This window comes from Capra hircus, unplaced genomic scaffold, assembly GCF_001704415.2.
Source record: "Capra hircus breed San Clemente unplaced genomic scaffold, ASM170441v1, whole genome shotgun sequence".
Lineage (NCBI taxonomy): Eukaryota > Metazoa > Chordata > Mammalia > Artiodactyla > Bovidae > Capra > Capra hircus.
Genome location: NW_017203495.1, coordinates 1 through 13,388, shown reverse-complemented (window position 1 = coordinate 13,388; position 13,388 = coordinate 1). Strand labels below are relative to the sequence as shown.

At 44.5% G+C, this 13,388-nt stretch overlaps 1 pseudogene; it reads right to left on the bottom strand.

Moving 5' to 3' along the window:
- Positions 1-5,513: 5,513 nt before the first annotated feature.
- Positions 5,514-6,073, bottom strand: LOC108635090 (annotated as a pseudogene).
- Positions 6,074-13,388: the final 7,315 nt, after the last annotated feature.

Below are 13,388 nucleotides of genomic sequence, written 5' to 3'. Positions count from 1 at the left end.
CTACCTAATAGTTCACTGGTATGTATTCTTCCCTGCAACCTTAAATAAGGTGGAGAGGTTAATGTCGGTGGTAGGTAAACACTTCATTCATTACACAGCAACTGCATCACCAGAAACCATTCAGTTTTATTGATTAGCATGTATGAATATCACACGTAGTCAGAACGAAACCTTTTACAATCCACTGTGTGACCCTTGATTAGAATACAGATTACAAGCATAGACGATATTCATTTTTCTGATACAATGGTCTGAGAGTTGCAGTTTCTATGCTTACAAAAGGAAGGCTAATCATTTAATCAAGAAGGCATAGATTAATTACATGATTTTTCTGGGAAGGGTTTCCCATAATTTTCCAGGGTATCAGAGAAATCTTTGTTTCAAACATGTCAATTAATATTCATGACTTCTGTTCATATTATAAAAATATATCAAACTTTCAGTGAACTGTCATTTATATTATCCTTAAAAAGCCAGTGACATTGAAAATTTAGAACAAACCTCTGTCTGACTTTAATATGTGGAATTAGTCCCTGAACACTTACATCATGGTGACCAACAGGGATGTTTGACACCAATGACAAACACCTCCATTTAGATGTTCAGCGTACATGTTATATTACTACGTACTTGATGTCCTTAATGGAGAATAAATACCAATGGTTCCTACCTCAGATAGAAGGGATTCTCTTATCACTGAGTCAGCAACCATCAAAAACTTGAGTTCACATACACAGTAGGAACAAACCATAATATGTAGTATTTTGAGATTGAGTTACTTTCATTCGGTTTTCAAATAATCTCAAATATGTCAAAACAAGCAAGAATACATTGCTAATACTTGTACCACTCCACACATAACCCTTCATTCTAACATATCAATTTTCTCTGTATTTTAACTGTGGATTGCTATGCACAGTAATTCTCCTTCAGAGGAAATTCAGGAAAGTGGAACTGATGAAATGTTTCCTAGTATGCCTTCTCTGATATTTATTTAGAGTTGATTTTTATTACAACTTTCCTACTTTTTTTTTTTTTACATCATCACATATCTTTCCTGCAGATATGCTCTCATGTTTTCTAAAGTGTACATTTAGGACTAACCTCTTTCATCACTTATTACATTACTAGAGTTTCTCTCCAGTACGTGCTCTCTGATGTCTAGTGAGGTCAGAGCTCTGATTAAAGCCTTTGCCACTTTCCTTACATTTAAGTTTTTAAGGTTTCTCTGAAGGATGAACTCTCTGCTGTTGACGAAGACTTGAGCTCTGGGTAAAGTCTTTGCCACATTCTTTTACATAGGAATGGTTTCCAGTACAAATTTGCCAATGTTGAATAAAGCTAGGAATTTGGTTAAAGACTTTGCCACAACCCTTGTATTTATAAGGTTTCTCTCCAGTATGAATTATCTGATGCCTATTAAGAGTTGAACTATGATTAAAGTTTTGCCACACTCTGTGCATTTATAAGGCTTCCTCCTCATTATGAATTCTCTTATGTTGAATAAATTTTCAGCAATGCATAAAGGCTTTGCCACGTTCTGTACATTTAAGTCTTCTCTGCATTACCAACATGAATTTTCAAATGTCTAGCAAGAATGGATATCAGATTAGTTTTTCCACATTACATATATTTATAAGGCTTCTCTCCAGTATGAATTTGCTGATGCTGAGTGAGATATGAGTACTAGTTAAAAGCTGTGCTCCATTCTGTACATATGAAAGGTTGCCTTCCTGTATGAATTTTCCTATGTCTATTTAGATGTAATGGTTTAGCAAGACTTTACCACATTTATTACACTTGTTATGCTTCTGCAGATTTTGAATACTCTGCTGTTGAATAAGTTTTAAAGATTAATTTCTCTTATATAGAGAAAGATGTGATCATTGATAAAAGATATTCATACATTTATTACTTTTAAAATCATTGTCTGAAGACTGAGGTCCCTGATGTTTCATAAGACTTGAGTCTCAGTCAACATTATGCCCAGTTTCATTGCATGAAAATCTTCTCCCTTCCCTATAAATATTCTTGTGATTGTTGGAGGTAGCGTTCTTGCTTAAAGCTTTCCCCATTTTATTACACGTGAAAAATTCTTTCACATTGAGTATACTGTGATATGTCTTCAACCATGATGGTTGGATTAGTCTCTTTCAAAATAAGCAACATTACAGACTTTGGAACAAAGAGAAAAGAGCTGTTGGTTGAAGAATATTGAACTCTGGCTAAAAGATCCCTCAAATGGATTATGCTGGGAATTTTTAACCTAAATTGTAAATACCTGGTTTTCAGACATATCTTACTGTGTGCTAAATTGAAACCTGCATTCAGAAAGGTTTGAATGAGTATTTGCAGTATAGATTAGGTGACTTTCCAGATTTTCCATATTTCCTTTCAGAGAACATGTATGTGTCAAAAAAGCATGGGTCTTTGCTTACAAACATACACTTCTCAGCCGATATTAATGACTGAAATGGGCGTTTTCCCCAGTTTGGTTCATATCCTCCTTTTCTTTTGACCAGTAATGTTTGTATAATGAGAAGCTGTCCTCATTTGGTTATGCCCATCATAACTTCCTCTCAGTATTTCACATGCCCTTTCACTGAATGTAAATTTCCAATGTGAAATCTTTCATATATTATTAACTTTCCTTGGGGAATAAATCTTCTAAGCCTGGCTTTTGGGGCATCAAACCCTGGATGTCATGAAAAGACACAGCTGAAAGCAAATAGCAAGTTATTCCACCACTTACTATTCTCACGGAATCTACTTTACAACTTAAATAAAACTGATACTCGCTTAGCTAGGTTAGGGATAAAAGAGACACAGGAGTCAAGACGGCAGAGGATTAGGAAGACGTGGAGTTCATCTCGCTCCACAGACACATCGAGAATACATCTGTCATGGAACAATATTCACAGAGCCCCTGCTGAACACGAGCAGAGGACCTTGACACCTAAAAGGACAAAAAGATTCCCTCATAGCCAGGTAGGATCAAAGAAACAAGAAGGAAACTGGTGAGGAGAGGAAGTGAGATGGGACCTGCAACCCTTGGGGGAGCTCACTGGGACAGAAGGGAGCCTCATTCTCTTATGGGAAGAGGAGGCAGTACCAGCTAGAGGGAGGCAGGACAGAGTGAGACCTCTACAGATGGTACTAACCACAGCCCTGCTCCCCAAGCCTGAGAGGGGTGTCCACCGCTGCACACAAGGGCTGGGTGCTGGAATGTGGGGTTTGGAGAGGCAGATCCAGGCAGAGGACTGGGGTTGGCTGTGAGGAGACATCGTGAGTGGGCAGGAGGAAGGGAGGAGCTCTGCAAACGGGAGTGCTTGTGGAGGAAGCCTGAACCACCAGAGAAGCAGAGCAGCGTTGTTGAGTGATGCCCGAAAAGGGCAGGGCCGCCATCCCATCCTCTGTCCGCTTGTTCCAGCCTTTGCCTCACTAGGCAGTAGCGAGGGCTCCCAGCACTGGTCCGTTCAGTTCAGTCAGCTCAGTTGTGTCCGACTCTCTGCCACCCCATGGACTGCAGGGCGATCTCATGACCCCAGCTGCTGCCTCCTCCTCAGCAATCTTAAATTTACAAAGCGAACATTTTCACCAATGCTAGGTGCCTACGAATTCTGTAATGCAGTTCTTCATACAAGTGTTTTTATTTTGCTGTGTTTTAGTAGATGTTTTGAATCTAAAATCTTAAATGATCTTGATATATAATTAATCAGAAAGCAAGAACGTAGGGGACACAGTCCTGGTAAGCTTCATAACAAACAAGACAAACTTAACAAAATAACAGTTCTTACGAAAACAAACAAGAATGGAGATCTTAAAATATGGTGGAATTTTTTAAGTCTCAATTCTTGTTTAACACAGGGAACTCTACTCATTGCTCTGTGGTGACCTAAATGGTATGGAAATCTAAAATAGAGTGGATAAATATTGTATATGTGCGTGCTGCTAAGTCGCTTCAGTCACATCTGACTCTTTGCCACTCTGTGGACGGTAGCCCGCCAGGCTCCTCCGCCCATGGGATTCTCCAGGCAAAAATACTGTAGTGGGTGGCCATGCCCTCCTCCAGGGATTATACACACACACACACACACACACACATATATATATATACATGTATATATACATATAAGTGATTACTCTGCAGTACAGCATAACCTAACATCAACATTGTAAAGCAACTATACTCAAATTATTTTTTTCATTAAAAAATACTTTATATAATCTAACAAGTTTAATAGTGAGAATTAACCACAAACATTTAGGTGGTAATGTTCCAATTTCCCAAGTCAGCAATTTAAAAATTCCATGAGTTGAATAAATATAAAAGTATTTTAGGTTTGTGGAAATGGGGCAGATACACTTAACATTATTGATATTAGTTTGTACAAGGAAAAACCAAACTTTGAAGAAATCTTCAGATTTGTATTTCTCACTGGAAAGAGGTCCCTTATGCAGTGAAGAAATCAGTTGAGTATGAAATTTATCAAGTCATATGTGTAGTTTGCAGGGGATTGGAAATTATAAAGCAGAAAGCAAATACTATCTGTCCCCAGTATTCCTAGAAGTTTGGCAGTTTGTCCATGACTCCACTCACACACTTCTGTCTAGAGACAGAAGCAGAGCATTTAAAAGAGCAAATATATGAGGAAAATATGAAAAGGGTTACATTTCATTTTCTTGGGCTCCAAAATCTATGCAGAAATTGATTGCAGCCATGCATTGGAAGGACTGATGCTGAGGCTGAAACTCTAATACTTTGACCATCTCATGTGAAGAGTGGGCTCATTGGAAAAGACCCTGATGCTGGGAGGGATTGGAGGCAGGAGGAGAAGGGGATGACAGAGGGTGAGATGGTTGGAAGGCATCACCAGCTCAATGGACATGGGTTTGGGTGGACTCTGGGAGTTGGTGATGGACAGGGAGGCCTGGCGTGCTGTGGTTCATGGGGTTGGAAAGAGTTGGACATGACTGAGCGACTGAACTGAACTGAGACACCAACCTTTTGTCTGGTGATGCAGAGTAAGTTATCAATTTTCTATCTGTCTTAACTATGGATTACTATCTACACTAATTCTCCTCCAGGAACTTCAGAAAAGAGAAAGTGATGAAATGCTTTCCTATACATTCTTTTTCTTTTTTTTTTTTAAACAGAAGCGCGACCGTTTCTTTATTAAATTATACAAAAAAAGAGGAGGGGAGGGGGGCAGCTGTGGGGCTCGGCCCCACCACGTCCTGGCCCCACCCCGTCCTGGCGCTGTCTGAGAGAAAGGGCTCTGAGGGAGGAGACCCAGGGATCAGGCAGGGTAGGGACGGGCAGGGCAGAATGACCTGAGGCTGGGATGCAGAGGTTAGGAAGCAGAGGCTATTGAAGGAGCCAGAGGCTGGCTGTAGGAAGAGAGGAGGGAGGGGGTGACTGGGGACCAGCTGGGGAGCTCAGATGGAGCAGGTAAGGAGGTGGAAGGTGGCAGTGAGGATGCAGGCTGCGGCATGAGAAGGCTGGGGGGCGAGAGGGCGGCAACTCTGGCGCGGGGCCCAGAGCAGGCAGCCAGGTGAAGAGGGGTTGCCCGCGGCGCTCCCCACCCCCACCTCCGGGCCCCGAGCGGCCTCCCTCCACCCCCAGCCCACTGGCGGGGGGCTCATGCCGACGCCCCGTTTTCTGCCTTCTGCCGCGTGGGACCCGCTTCATCCTCCTCTTCAGCGCGGGCCCTTCGTCCTCGTCTTCTTCTTCCTCATCTTCCTCGCCCCCTTCATCCTCCTCCTCGCCGTCCTCGGCAGCTTCTCCTCCTCCTCCTCTGCGCCGTCCTCCTCCTCCTCCTCCACCACTTCTTTCTTCCGCTCTTCCCGGCCTGCCTTCTCCTCCACCTTCTCTTTCTTCTCCTTCAGGTCCTTGGCGCTTAACTCGGCCGCTGCCTCCACGCTCTTCTCCGACACGGGGCCGGGGCCGGGGCCGGGGCTGGCGGGGAGCCGGGTCCCGGGGCCTGGACGGGCAGGGCCCGGGCCGGACGGCAGGGCCCGGACGGCAGAGGCGGGCCGCGGCCGGAACCTGGCGCGGGGGCGGCGGCGGCCGCTGGGCGAGCGGGGGCTCAGGAAGAGGCGGCAGAGGCGCGCGGGGCGGGGCGGGGCGCGCGGGGCGGGGCGGGGGGCGGGGCGGGGCGGGGGCGGGGCGGGGCGCGCGGGGCGGGGGGGGGCGGGGGCGGGGGGCGGGGGGGGGGCGGGGGGGGCGCGCGGGGCGGGGCGCGCGGGGCGGGGCGCGCGGGGCGGGGCGCGCGGGGGGGGGGGGGGCGGGGCGCGGGGCGGGGCGCGCGGGGCGGGGCGCGCGGGGGGGGGGGGGGCGCGGGGCGGGGGCGCGGGGCGGGGCGCGGGGCGGGGCGCGCGGGGCGGGGCGCGCGGGGCGGGGCGCGCGGGGCGGGGCGCGCGGGGCGGGGCGCGGCGGGGGCGGGTCTGCAGCGGAGGCCGCAGGGCTGCGCTTCCGGAGGGCGGGCGGAAGGGCGGTGCGGGCGGTGCCGGCGCTCAGGCCGCGGTGGCTCGGTCCTCGGCTCGCCGCCCCCGCCCCCGCAGAGCTGCCGCCGACCAGCCGCGCCTATACAGTCTTTGATATTTATTTAGATTTGATTAAATACTTTGTACTTTTTGTTTTACACATCACTCACTTGTGTTTCTTGTATACACCCTTTCCTGTTTTCTAAACTCTATTTGGGATGAACCTCTTTCATCACTTATTCAGTTCAGTTCAGTTCAGTCGCTCAGTCGTGTCGGACTCTTTGCGACCCCATGAATCGCAGCACGCCAGGCCTCCCTGTCCATCACTCAGACTCGCGTCCATCGAGTCAGTGATGCCATCCACCCATCTCGTCCTCGGTCGTCCCCTTCTCCTGCCCCCAATCCCTCCCAGCATCAGAGTCTTTTCCAATGAGTCAGCCCTTCGCATGAGGTGGCCAAAGTACTGGAGTTTCAGCTTTAGCATCATTCCTTCCGAAGAAATCCCAGGGCTGATCTCCTTCAGAATGGACTGGTTGGATCTCCTTGCAGTCCAAGGGACCCTCAAGAGTCTTCTCCAACACCACAGTTCAAAAGCATCAATTCTTCAGTGCTCAGCCTTCTTCACAGTCCAACTCTCGCATGCATACATGACCACAGGAAAAACCATAGCCTTGACTAGACGGACCTTAGTCGGCAGTGTAATGTCTCTGCTTTTAAATATGCTATCTAGATTCGTCATAACTTTTCTTCCAAGGCGTAAGCGTCTTTTAATTTCATAGGTGCAATCACCATCTGCAGTGATTTTGGAGCCCCCCAAAATAAAGTCTAACACTGTTAACACTGTTTCTCGATCTATTTCTCATGGAGTGATAGGACCGGATGCCATGATCTTCGTTTTCTGAATGTTGAGCTTGAAGCCAACTTTTTCACTCTCCTCTTTTACTTTCATCAAGAGGCTTTTTAGCTCCTCTTCACTTTCTGCCATAAGGGTGGTGTCATCTGCATATCTTACATTACTAGAATTTCTCTCCAGTATGTACTCTGCATATACATTAAATAATCAGGGTGATGATATATACAGCCTTGACATACTCCTTTCCCCATTTGGAACCAGTCTGTTGTTCCATGTCTGGTTCTAACTGTTGCTTCTTGACCTGCATACAGGTTTCTCAGGGGGCAGCTAAGGTGGTCTAGGATTCTCATCTGTTTAAGAATCTTCCACAGTTTGTTGTGATCCACACAGTCAAAGGCTTTAGTCTGCTCAATAAAGCAGAACTGGATGTTTTTCTGGAATTCCCTTTTCCTATGATCCAATGAATGTTGGCAATTTAATCTCTGATTCCTCTGCATTTTCTAAATCCAGCTTGTACATCTGCAAGTTCACGGTTCACGTACAGTTGAAGGCTGGCTTGAAGGATTTTGAGCATTACCTTGCTAGCATGTGAAATGAGTGCTATTGCACAGCAGTTTGATCATTCTTTGGCATTGCCCTTCTTTGGGATTGGAATGAACACTTCACTTTTCCAGTCCTGTGGACCACTGCTGAGTTTTCCAAATTTGCTGGCATACCTAGCGCAGCACTTTCACAGCATCGTCTTTTAGGATTTGAAATAGCTCAGCTGGAATTCCATCACCACCACAAGCTTTGTTGGTAGTAATTCTTCTTAAGGCCCACTTGACTTCACACTCCAGGATGTCTGGCTCTAGGTGAGTGACAACACCATTGTGGTTATCCAGGTCATTAAGACCTTTGTTGTACAGTCCTGTGTATTCTTCTTAATCTCTTCTGCTTCTGTTAGGTCCATGGCATTTCTGTCCTTTATCGAGCCCATCTTTGCATGAATTGTTCCCTTGGTATCTCTAATGTTCTTGAAGAGACCTCTAGTCTTTCCCATTCTATTGTTTTCTTCTATTTCTTTGCATTGTTCACTTAAGAAGGCTTTCTTATCTCTCCTTGCTAGTCTTTGGAACTCTGCATTCAGATGGGTATATCTTTCCTTTTCTTTTTTGCCTTTCGCCTCTCTTCTTTTCTCAGCTCTTTGTAAGCCTTGCTCAGACAACCATTTTTCCTTTTTGCATTTCTTTTTCTTGGGGATGGTTTTGGTCACTACCTCCTGTACAATGTTACAAACCTCTGTCCATAGTTCTTCAGGCAGTCTGTCTATCAGATCGAATCCCTTGAATCTACTTGTCACTTCCACTGTATAATCATGTTGCTGTTGTTCAGTCGCTCAGCTGTGTCTGACTTTGCAACCCCATGGATTGCACCCCACCAGGCTTCCCTGTCCATCACCACCTCTGGAGCTTGCTCAAACATGTCCATTGAGTTGGTGATGCTATTCATTGTCTTGTTCTCTTTTGTCCCCTTCTCCTCCTGCCTTCAGTCTTTCCCAGCATCAGGGTCTTTTGCAATGAGCCAGCTCTTCACATCAGGTGGCCAAAGTATTGGAGTTTCAGCTTCAGCATTAGTCTGTCCAGTGAATATTTGGGACTGATCTCCTTTCGGATGGACTGGTTGGATCTCCTTGCAGTCCAAGGGACTCTCAAGAGTCTTCTCCAACACTGCAGTTCAAAAGCATCAATTCTTTGGCACTCAGCTTTCTTTATAGTCCAACTCACATCCATACATGACTAGTGGAAAAACCAAAGCTTTGGCTAGACAGACCTTTGTTGGCAAAGTAATGTCTCTTGTTGTCTAGGTTGGTCATAACTTTTCTTCCAAGGAACAAGTGTCTTTTAATTTCATGGCTGCAGTCACCATCTGCAGTGATTCTGGAGCCCCAAAAAGTTTATTTTGTTTTTATTTCATTACTCTAAGAGGTGGATCCAAACAGAGTTGTTGCGGTTTATAGCATAGCATGTTCTGTCTGTCTGTCCTACCTATATTTCCCTCAAGAGGTTGAGATTATCAGCCCTCTTTTGAGCTCTTTCATCAATTTGGAGTTTCTTTTTCTGTTTGGGTTCAGGCAGTGTGGGAATTTCATTCTGTTTTCACTTGAGAGACCTCCGCACTGTCCTACAGTCTGGCTGTTAACAATTGACATTGCCAGCATCCAACATGTAGGAGGGGTCCCTTCTCTCTACAACCCTTTCCAGCGTTTATTAGTTTTAGACTTCTTGCCAATGTCCATTCTGACCTGTGTGTGTTTTGATTGGCATTTCTCTTAAGATTTCACCATGTTGAAATATTTTCATATGATTTTTTAAAAAACAGTGTGAGTAAAACACCTCTGTCCCCTTGACCGACTGCCCTGTTTCAAATTCTTTTTTTAGGATCTACCAGAGGACATTTGTTCAGAATAGATTTTTTTTTTTTTCCTTTCAGCCCTGTGAAAGTGGAGTTGCTCAGTCCTGTCCAACTCTTTGCGACCCCATGGACTGTAGCCTACCAGGCTCCTCCGTCCATGGGATTTTCCAGGCAGGAATACTGGAGTGGGTTGCCATTTCCTTCTCCCTAAGCCCCATGCTGCTGCTGCTGCTGCTAAGTCGCTTCAGTCGTGTCCGACTCTGTGCAACCCCACAGACGGCAGCCCACCAGGCTCCCCCGTCCCTGGGATTCTCCAGGCAAGAACACTGGAGTAGGTTGCCGTTTCCTTCTCCAATGCTTGAAAGTGAAAAGTGAAAGTGAAGTCGCTCAGCCGTGTCTGACTCAGCGACCCCATGGAGTGCAGCCCACCAGGCTCCTCCGTCCATGTGATTTTACAGGCAAGAGCACTGGAGTGGAGTGCCATTGCCTTCTCCCTAAGCCCCATAGACCTGGTGAATATGAAGTGCCCGTGAGCACTGGTTTTTCTGTCGTTACCAAACATGGCCACAAGGTGGCAGCATCTCTTCCTGCTCCACTGTTGGGTTTTTTGTTGTTTGTTTTTTAGTGTTTATTTTCTGTTCCAGTAGAGTTGATTTGCCGATGTGTTTGTTTTAAGTGTACAGGAACTTGGTTTAGTTGTGCACGAACGTATCTCTGTTCCCTTTCGGGTTCTTTTCCTATATTGGTTCTCTCGGTGTGTTCAGTAGACTTCCCTGTGCTATTCCGTTATTTTGGATTATCTGTCTGATAAGAAGCAGTGAGTATGTTAATCCCAACCTCTTAATGTCTTCCTTCCCCTACCATAGAAAAAATAATAATCATAAGTGAGTTTTCTAAGTCTGTGAGACTGTTTGTTTATAAGTTAGTTCATTTTGATGAATTTATAGATTCCACCTGTAAGTGATATATTTCTCTTTCCTTCTCTAGTTGACTTTACTTCGTATAATAAATCTCTCGGTCCATCCATGCTGCTGCCAGTGGCATTTTTTCGTTCTGTTGATGGCTGAGTGTATTCGGTGTACAAATGAACCATTTTCTCTTCATTTCTCTATTGATGGACATTGTGGCTGATGCTGTGTCTTGGATATTGTCAATAGTGCTGCCCTGAAGAGAGGGGTGCATGTATCATTTTAAATTAATGTTCTTTACGGATCTAACCCAAGGAGTGGGCTTGCCGGATCATGTACTAAGTCTATAGTTAGTGTTTTAAGGAATGCCCATACTGTTTTCCTTCGTGGCTGCCCCCGCCCATTTCCATTCCTGCCCGCAGTGTAGGAGGACTCCCTGTTCCCCTCGCCCTCGGCAGCAGTTAATCCTTGTTCATCTTTTGGAGGATGGCTGTTCTGAGAGGTGGGAGGTGATACCATGGCCCAGTTTTGATTTCTATTTCTTCAATAGTTAGTGATGCTGAGCATCTTTGCAGGTGCTTTATATGGCCACCTGGATGTCTTCTTTGGACAAATGCCCATTTAGATCTTTGGTCCATTTTTTGCTAATGGGATTTTTAAAAATATATATATATATATATTGAGCTGCATGATCTGTTTGCATATTTTGGAGATAAATTCCTTGTTTCTAAATTGAGTTCCAAACATTTTTTCCCCATTCCGAAGATTTCTTTTTTTTAGTCTGGTTTACAGTTTCCCTTGGCAGTGGCAAACGTTTTTGAGGTTAGAGAAACTCAAGTCTTTTGTTGAGTTTTGTTTAATTTTTCATTATTCTAAAACTGGATCCAAAAGGGTTTGCTATGATTTCTGTCAAAGCTTGTTCTTCCTATAATTTCCTCAAGGGGTTTAGAGTAATTGTCCCTCCATTAAGCTCTTTAATTGGTTTGGAGTTATTTTTCTCTGTATGAGGATAGGGAATGTCACAATTTCATTCACTGTTATCTTGTTGTTATCTTGTTACCCTCTCCTCTGTATGGACTCTTAGGAATTTAACTTGGTAGCCTCCGTGCAGGAGAATTAATTCCCTTTTCTCCAAAACCTTCCAGCATTTATTGTTTGTAGACTTTTGACAAAGGTCATTTTGACCTTTTCAGTAGGTATGTTTTTGGATTAGCTATCTGATAATACATAGTATGTATGTTAATTCCAACTTCTTAATGTCTCCCTACCCTTCCCTTTTTGAAATAATCATGGGTGAGTTTTATTAGTCTGAGTCTATTTCTGTTTATAAATCTGTTCACTTGAAAGAACTTATAGATCCCACTTGTAAGTGATATAATCTTTCTCTTTCCCTGACTTCTCTCAGGACAATAAATCTCTTGATCCATCTATGCTGCTGTTAATGGCATTATTTTTGTTGTTCTTTGTGATGGCTGAGTGTATTCCAGTGTCTAGATGGGTCAGTTGCTCTTCATTTCTCTCTATTGATGGACATTTTGGCTGAAGCTCTCTCTCGGAATTTGTAAATAGTGGTGTCATGAAAACAGAGGAGCAAGTATCATTTTAAATTATGATTTTATCCAGACCTAAGGGAAGGAGTGGGCTTGCTTCATCAGGTGGCAAACTATATTTAATGTTTTAAGGAATCTCCATACTGTTTTTCTTGTGGCTGCACCCACCCATTTCCATCCCCACCCACAGTGTAGGAGGCCTCCCTGTTCCCCTCGCCCTCTGAAGCATTGAATCTTTGTAGATCTGTTGGAGGATGGTCATTCTGAGGGGGTGAGCTGATACCTTGTTGCAGTTTGATTGGCATTTCTCTAACAGAGATGCTGAGCATCTTTTCATAGGCTTTATGGCCATCTCGATGCCTTCTTTGAAGATACATCCATTTAGATCTTTGGTCAATTTTTTCTCTGGGTTGATTGTATTTTGATATTGAGCTGCAGGAGCTGTTTGCATGTTTTTGAGATGAATATGTTGCTTTTAAATTCGGTTGCATTTTCCCCCTGATGTTCAGGGTTGTCTTTTTCTTCCGTTTTGGGTTTCCCTTGCTGTGCAAAAGCTTTTGAAGTTAACGAAGTCCCTTTTGTTGAGTCTTATTTTTCATTATCTTAAAAGTGGGTTCAAAAACAATTTGCTGTGATTTGTGTCAAACCGTGTTCTGCCTATATTTTCCTTAAGTAATCGCCCTCAGTTTTAGTTCTTTAATGGATTTGAAACGTCTTTTTTCTGTAATTGGTTAGGGACTGTCAGTTTCATCACTTTTCACTTGTTTAAGGAACCTCCGCCCCTCTCCTCCACACTGGTTGTTAGCAATTTATTTTGCCAGCATCAGTGTAGGAAGGTTCCCTTTTCTCCACAACTGCTCTAGCATTTACTGTTTGTAGACTTTTTGACAAGGCCATTTAACCAATTGTAGTTTTGATTTGGATTCTATAAGATTTCATCATGTGAAGGCTGTTCATGTGATTATTTTTTTTTAAACAGTGTGAGTAAAACTGACCTCTCAAGGTTGGCCTCTGGACCGTCTGCTCTGCTTTAAATTCTCTTTCAGGATCTACTCTAGGGCACTAGCTGAGGACAGGTGTTTTTTCCTTACATCCGAGCAGGCCTGGTGAATATGAAGTGGCCATTAGCGCAGGTTTTTCAGCTGATGTGTACGAGCAAAGCGGCCACAAGAACGGCAGCATTTCTGTATAGCCCGA